The following is an 8,255-nucleotide window of genomic DNA, read 5'->3' as shown; positions in this document are numbered from 1 at the left end:
CCAGTATTATCAGGGCATTATATTGAAGCCTGCTATCCCAGTAATTGGAGGTGGAGGCAGGAAAGTCATGGCTTCAGGGCCAGCCAGAACTTCTTGAGCCTATTTTAAAAACCAAGCCCCCAAAACAATGATTAACCGCAAAGAGAAAGGGCTCAGTGAATATTATGGCATGGCACAGCAGGTAAAATGGCTTATAGCCAAGACAGATGGATGTTGTTTGGTCCTGAGGATCCACATGGTAGAAGGAGAGGAGTAGGCCCCACAGCCCATCATAACTTTTGAGCTGTAATATGCATATGCATGCACAAAGACGAGAATAAACTAATAATTTAATCCATAAATTAAATCTAAAATAAAAAGGAAAGAGAGACTGTTCAGCAGTTTAGTGCCTCTTGCAGAAAACACTGTGTGGGTTCCAGGACCCACATGGTGGCTCATATATGTAACTCTAAAGAACCAGGGATGACTTTCTCATCTTGCCTAATGATCTTATTTGCAGACAAAAATAGGAAGATGATCATGTTTAAGTAGAAATATGCCTAAAGGAGAGCCTGGTGGCAGGAGACACTCATGTGAAAGACCTCGCTCTTCTCCTCTCATGCCTGGATTCCACTTCCACCAGCTGTCTCTGAAGCCAGGTCACAGGGTGCCCAGCCTATACTGGCTGCATCTCAGGTGGAGCAAGGCTCTGAGCTTGAATCCCAGCATCTTTGTAAAGATGATCACCTTTGTGACTGTTTGTGTAATTATGCACTGTAAGGATTTTTTAAATCACATTTTATTTCTTTTCTGTGTATCTGCAGGCAGGTGCACATAATGCCACAGTGCATAGGTGGCAGTCAGATGACAATGTGAGGTGCAAATTTAGGTCACTGGTGTTGGCAGCAGGCCACATTATTGGCTAGTCCGTCTTGCTGACTCTAACTGTACACAGGACTGTATGTTTGTGGTATATAGTTTATGTGTAGAGCACATGAGGTGTGTCAGAATTGCTGCCCTTTTTGCATGTGTGTGTTTGGAGAAGTCTTCATGTGATGTGAGAGTGTCTTCTATCTATCTATTGCTTTCATTGGTTAATTAATAAAGAAAACTGCTTGGCCTGATAGGACATAAAATTAGGTAGGCGGAGTAGACAAAACAGAATGCTGGGAAGAAGGGAAGTGAGACAGACACCGTAGCTCTCCTCTCCAAGATGGACGCAGGCTAAGATCTTTCCTGGTAAGCCACCACCTCGTGGTGCTACACAGATTATTAGAAATGGGTAAATCAAGATGTGAGAATTAGCCAGTAAGAGGCTAGAGGCTAAAGAATACAGTTTCCATGTAATTTTTTCGGGTAAAGCTAGCTGGTGGTCGGGAGCTGGGAGGTGGGAAGCAGCCCATCACAGCCCGCCACTCATATCACTACATTCATGGGTGTTCGTTTGTGGGAGTTGGGTGTGGCAAAGGTGTTGTGAATGCATCAGGTTACCTGTGCGTATCTCTTGTATGCCAAGGTTGGCCTGATACTGACAGACTTGGCCAAAGTAATCAAGTCCAGCCCACCCACCTTGGTTTCACTCCCTGCTGCGTTTGTAGTTCTCATTCCTGCCTGTCCCAGCCTCTGCTCTGCCCGCTGCTGACCCCTCCTTTGATGTGGCTCAGCTCAAAATGTCCCTGCCTGCACCAGCCCCACCCACTTTAATGACTGCCCCACTGGATTCTGTTCCAATTTTCCTCAAATTTCCCCAAACTTTAACCCTCATCCAAGTCTCTAGCACCACCCAGCCTCTGTCCCTGCACCCACAGTAGCACCCCAACACTCTGGCCCCTCTCTGATTCCAACCCTACCAAGCCCACCAACCTCCCTGATTCTTTAGTAAGTACTTGTCAGCAAAGGGAATTCTAATAGGCATTTGGGCAATTTCCCATGTGACTTGCTTGTGCGTTTTTACATGCCCAGTCAAATCACAAATACATTTGATAATAGACTGCTGCTGCTTATACTCTAATTTATGACTTGGCGGGGCAGAGAACACCCAGATCACGATGGGCAGGCAGCTCAGGTTGCAGTATAATATGATGGCAGGGCACTGTCAAGTGTTCAAGTTTCCACTCAGACTGAATAGCAGGCCAACAGCTGTCTCTGAAATGGTGGTAGAACTCTGCTCCAAGATCACAGAGGTCTCTTCTTTGGACCAGCAAAGGCACCTAAGAGAATTACTATCTACCGCTGACACTTGAATCCCATTAGTTGTGGTAGAGAAGCCGATACAGCAGCTGGGACCAATTGAAGACCTGCTATTCCCAGCCCCCCACAAAGCTAGCAATTTTCTAAGTCACTTGTTGTATGGGCCAAAATAACACACCCAAGAAAGGAATGTGCTGTCTCCAGAATCCAAACAGGCCCACTAAATGTTGTGTTTCTTTCTTGGTGGTGGAATTGGACGGATGCTGTAACTTGTCCTTCACATTAGAATGACCATCTCTGCATGTCACATAGCACTGGATTCCTATGAATTTTCAATAAGAGAGAAGGACATTGAATTTTGGTTAATGTCCCATCCTCTGATGCACATATATGTTACCAATGAGTTTGTGGTTACTATCTCCTGCATAATGTAATCAATACAGTACAGTAATGTGATATTTTGCCAAAGATACATCAGGCTATAGAGCGTCCATTGACTCTCTGGTCATTTCTGGCTATTATCCTGAAAATAAATCCATTCCAAAGATTTAAGCACTTGTGATATAATACCTATAGGAGACAATTTCGTGGGAAAAATAAGTTTAAAGGCAATGAACAATCAATGTGATACAATAATGATTGTTTTGGTCAGAGTTCAAATACCTGTAGTTATTTTTGACTCTCAGGATAATATGCGACGACAGTCTAATGACATCTTTCCTTCTGTAGTTTTACGTAGATTGGCTAGTGCACAATTAGATGTTAAACATTTTGATTTTACTGATAATGCCCTGGAAATAACTTCTCAATTCGTGAGGCCAGGAAGGAATTGGTAAAGGAAGTTAACTTTCTACAGGCTCTCTTAAGTAATCATCAAGAGGGTGAGTGTTGGGAATTGTACCTGGGTCCCTGGGAAAAGCAGTCATCTTGCCAGATTTGTTCTTTTGCAGTTTTGGACACAGGATTTTCTATATACCCATGGCCATTCAGGAGCTCAATATCTGGGCCAGACTAGTCTCAAACTCCCTTCAACTCGGCCCAGGGGGAGTGGGATGCATCATCCAGAGAGATTCACCTGCCAATCTCTCCCAAGGGCTGGGTTTATAAGCATGTAGCACTACACCAAGATGAATTTTTTTTAATGACTTATCTCTGAACAAGACAATGAGAGGATAAGGTTTAAACAGAAAGCATCTTTTTTTGAACACTAATATTTCTAGGAATTTTTCAATGAATTAATTTCAATAGGTAAATCTCATCCCATTTTCTTAATATTTTGATTAACTACTTAGCTTTGTAAGTTTCCTCTTTTAAAAAAATTAACTATGGCTGGGTTATAGTGGCACATGTCCTTAGTTCCCAAACATGAGAGGCAGAGGCAGGCAGAGCTCTGTAAGTTCGAGGTCAGCATGGCCTACAGAATGAGTTTCAGGAGAGCAGGAGCTACACTGTGAAACCCAGTCTCAAAAATAAAAAAAACAAGGTATGCAAACAGCAGTGCCATGGTGTGAATGTGCCAATCAGAGCACAGCTTATAGGTGTCTATTGCCTACTTCCTCTATGTGAGAACTAGAGAAAACAAACTGATGCAGTCAAGTTTGGCAGTAAGTGCCCTAAAGTGGTGAGTGAATTTGCTGGCCCTTATTTCAGTTTCAAAACTATGTATATGCTAATGTATGGGTGTGCATAAAACCTAAGTGTAGTAATCGGAGAAAATTTTGTATGAGTAATATGGGTCTCTCAGAGAATGAACTCAGGTCATCAATCTGAGCAGCAACCATGTTTACCCACTGGTAAAATTTCCTGGCATTTGTTTTAGAGAAAATGTAAAGAACAAGTAGTTAGTTCTCAGAATAAAGTAACATAATCTAAAACTAATGGAGAATACCACAAGTACCATTTTAATTTGCAAATTGATTTTATTCTTCAAATTATTCTGTTTCCATACTGTTGGAATACAGTATGCTGAAAAACTTTACCACGTTGACTATATCCATAGGGTTTCTCTCCAGAATGACTTCTTTCATGTATTAAAGATGACTTTTATGTGAAAAGGGTTTACCACATTGTTGCCATGCATAAAATTGCTTTCATGTATTTGAAGATGACTTTTCCATGCAAAGGTTTCATGACATTGATTACATTCAGAGGGTTCCTCTCCAATATGATTTCTTTATGAATGAAAAGACACTTCTGTGCAAAGGCTTTACCACATGCATTACATCCATAGGGTTTCTCTGGTATGACTTCTTTCATGCCTGTGAAGATGACTTTTATATGCAAACACTTTACCACACTGATTACATCCATAGGGTTTCTCTCCACTATGGCTTCTTTCATGCCTGTGAAGGTCACTTTTACATGCAAAGGCTTTACCACATTGATTACATCCATATGGTTTCTCTCCAGTATGACTTCTTTTATGCCTGTGAAGATGACTTTTACGTGAAAAGGCTTTACCACATTGATTACATTCATTGGGTTTCTCACCAGTGTGACTTTTTTCATGATTACGAAGATCACTGATACATGGAAAGGCTTTACCACAATGATTACATACATAGGGTTTTTCTCCCGTATGACTTCTTTCATGCCGGTGAAGAACACTTTTATATGCAAAGGCTTTACCACATTGCTTACATCCATAGGGTCTCTCCCCAGTATGACTTCTTTCATGTATATGAAGATGACTTTTACGTGAAAAGGCTTTACCACACTGATCACATTCATGAAGTTTCTCTCCAGTATGACTTCTTTTGTGCCCATGATGAGTTTTATAAACAAAGACTTTAACACTTTGATTACATCCAGAACATTTCTCTCCAATATGAAGAGTACTCTTCTCTGAAAAGGCTTTTCCACATTGATTACATTCTCCAGTATGAGTTCTCTCATGTTTTAGAAGACAACTGGGATGTGCCATGGCTTTATCACATTGAGGACATTCATGCCTTTTTTCTCTAATATTAGTTCTGTGTATTTGATGAAGACTATGACATGGAAAGGCTTTATCACTTTGATTATAGTCAGAGGGTCTTACTACCAAGTGAGGTTTTTTGTGTACTGTTAAGGAGTAGTCACATATAAATGTTTTATCGTGTTTCTTACATTCATAAATATCCTCTTCCTCATTGGTTGTTTTGTGTCTCTGAAAATACCTGTGATGGTTGAAGTCTTTTGTACAAGGCCCACATTTATCACTTCTTTTTTGTATGTGAATGTTTTCACTTCTTTGAAGACAACTGGAAGAACTCAGAGTTTTACCACACTGATTGCATACATAACATTTTCCTGTAGTGCTAGTAACATTACATGTACAAAGTAATCTGGTAAAGGCACACGAATTTTCATATTCCTTGTACTCATAAGGCTTTTCTTCAATGTGAGGGTGTAAACTCGTATCACAGTCATCATGTCTTCTCATAGTAGGGACTACTATACAGCTTTTAAATGTCCTGGGAGAAACAGAGGTGCATTGCTTCTTTCCATATTCCTTATGTTCGCATGGCTTGTGTCCAGGGTGACAGATGATACAACTATTAAAGGAAGAATAACAAAATAATTGGTTTCCACATTATGTTCACATAGTTTAAATTGTTGAGACTCATAGAGATGTGCTATATATATATATATATATTCAGGTTTCTTTACTATGACTCTGTATCTCTCAGAAATTGCTCCTCTATTAAACTATGGTAAGTCATAACTAGTTAAGGAACCCCAAAGAAGGAGAAATCACACACAATAATATCACTTGCAACAAAAACTAAAATGACAAGAACTAACAATCACTGGCCATTAATATTCCTTAATATAAATGGACTCAACTCACCTATAAAAAGACAGGCTACGGGTGGGGTGGGAGGGGGGTAAAGGGAGATGGGGAGAGAAAAGTGAGAAGGGTAGGATGGGGAGAACTTGGGGAAACGGGATGATTGGGATAAAGGAAGGTTGGATAGGGGAGCAGGGAAGCACATATCTTAATTAAGGGAGCCATCTTAGGGTTGGCAAGAGACTTGGACCTAGAGGGGCTCCCAGGTGCCCAAGGCGAGGTCCCCAGTTAGTTCCTGGGGCAGCTGAGGATAGGGAACCTGAAATAATTCTGTCCTATAGCCATACTGATGAATATCTTGCATATCACTATAGAACCTTCATCTGGCGATGGATGGAGATAGAGACAGAGACCCACACTGGAGCACTGGACTGAGCTCCCAAGGTCCCAATGAGGAGCAGAAGGAGGGAGAACATGAGCAAAGAAGTCAGGACCACAAGGGATGCACCCACCCACGGAGACAGTGGGGCTGATCTATTGGGAGCTCACCAAGGCCAGCTGGACTGGGACTGAAAAAGCATGGGATAAAACCGGACTCTCTGAATATGGCGAACAATGAGGGCTGCTGAGAAGCCAAGGACAATGGCACTGGGTTTTGATCCTACTTCATGTTTTGGTTTTGTGGGAGCCTAGCCAGTTTGGATGTTCACCTTCCTAGACCAGGATGGAGGGGGGAGGACTTTGGACTTACCACAGGGCAGGGAACCCTGACTGCTCTTTGGACTGGAGAGGGAAGGGGAGAGGAGTGGGGGGAGGGGGAGAGGAGTGGGAGGCTGGGAGGAGGCGGAAATTTTTTTTTCAATAAAAAAAAATTAAAAAAATTAAAAAAAAAGACAGGCTAACAGACTGGATACAAAAACAGAATTCATTCTTCTGTTGCATACAGCCAACTCACTTCAACCTTAAAGGCAGATATCACCTCAGACGAAATGGTTGGGAAAAATTTTCCAATCAAATGGACCTAAGTAACAAGCTGGTGTAGCTATCCTAATATCTAACAAAATAGATTTCAAACTAAGATCAATCTAAAGAGAAAAAGAAGGACATTTCATATTAGTCATAGGAAAAATCCATCAAGAGGAAATCCTAATACTGAACATCTATGCCTCAAACACAAGGGCACCCTCATATGTAACAGAAATATTACTAAAGCTTAACTCACACATTAAGCCACACACACTAATAGATGGAGACCCCAACACCCCACTCTCACCATAGGACAGGTCTGACAGACAGAAACTTAATAGAGAAATAAGAGAACTAACAGATATTATGACTCAAATGGACTTAACAGACATCTAGAGAATATTTCATCCAAACCTAAAAGAGTATACCTTTTTCTTGGCACCCCACAGAACCTGTTCAAAAGGTGACCACATACTCAGTAACAAAACAAACATCAACAGATACAAAAGAATTGGAATAACCCCATATATTATGTCAGATCATGATGGCTTAAAGTTAGAATTTAACAGCAACATTAACACATGGAAACTGAATAATGCTCACATGAATTACCAATGGGTCAAGAAAGAAATAAAGGTAGAAATTAAAGACTTCCTAAGATTCAGTGAAAATGACCAAACAACATAACTAAACTTATGGGACACAATGAAAGCGGTGTTAATAGCACTGAATGTCTACATAAAGAAGCTAGAAAAGGGCTGGAGAGATGGCTCAGTGGTTAAGAGCATTGCCTGGTCTTCCAAAGGTCCTGAGTTCAATTCCCGGCAACCACATGGTGGCTCACAACCATCTGTAATGATGTTTGGTGCCCTCTTCTGGCCTGCAAACATACACACAGACAGAATATCGTATACATAATAAATAAACAAATAAATAAATAAATAAGCTAGAAAAATCCAACACCAATGAGTTAAGATAACACCTGAAAACTCTATAGCAAAAAGAAGCAAACTCACCCAAGGGGGCTAAATGGCAGGAAATAATCAAATTGATTAAAATTGATTACAATCGAAACAAAGAAAACAACACAAAGATTAAAAGAGACAAAGAGTTGATTCTTTGAGAAAAATCAGCAAAATAGACAAACCTTTATCCAAACTAACAAAAAGGCAGAGAAAGGACATGCAAATTAATAAAATTGGAAATGAAAAGGGGACATAACAACAGACATGGAGGAAATACAGAGAATCATCAGGATACTTCAAAAACCTTTACTCCATAAAATTGGAAAACTTATAAGAAATGGACAATGTTCTGGACAAATATCACTTACCAAAATTAAATCAAG

General features: G+C 40.5%; 1 pseudogene; it reads right to left on the bottom strand.

The window, feature by feature from the left end:
- The window catches only part of LOC121459582, a 91,965-nt pseudogene extending 86,873 nt beyond the window's left edge, over positions 1-5,092 (bottom strand).
- Between the last annotated feature and the right edge of the window lie 3,163 nt (positions 5,093-8,255).

The sequence above is a fragment of the Microtus oregoni genome, unplaced genomic scaffold (assembly GCF_018167655.1).
Source record: "Microtus oregoni isolate MIOR12 unplaced genomic scaffold, Mior012 000019F_ref0000042, whole genome shotgun sequence".
NCBI classification, from domain to species: Eukaryota; Metazoa; Chordata; class Mammalia; order Rodentia; family Cricetidae; genus Microtus; species Microtus oregoni.
The sequence above is the reverse complement of the archived record's forward strand: the minus strand, read 5'-3'. Positions and strand labels throughout refer to the sequence as shown.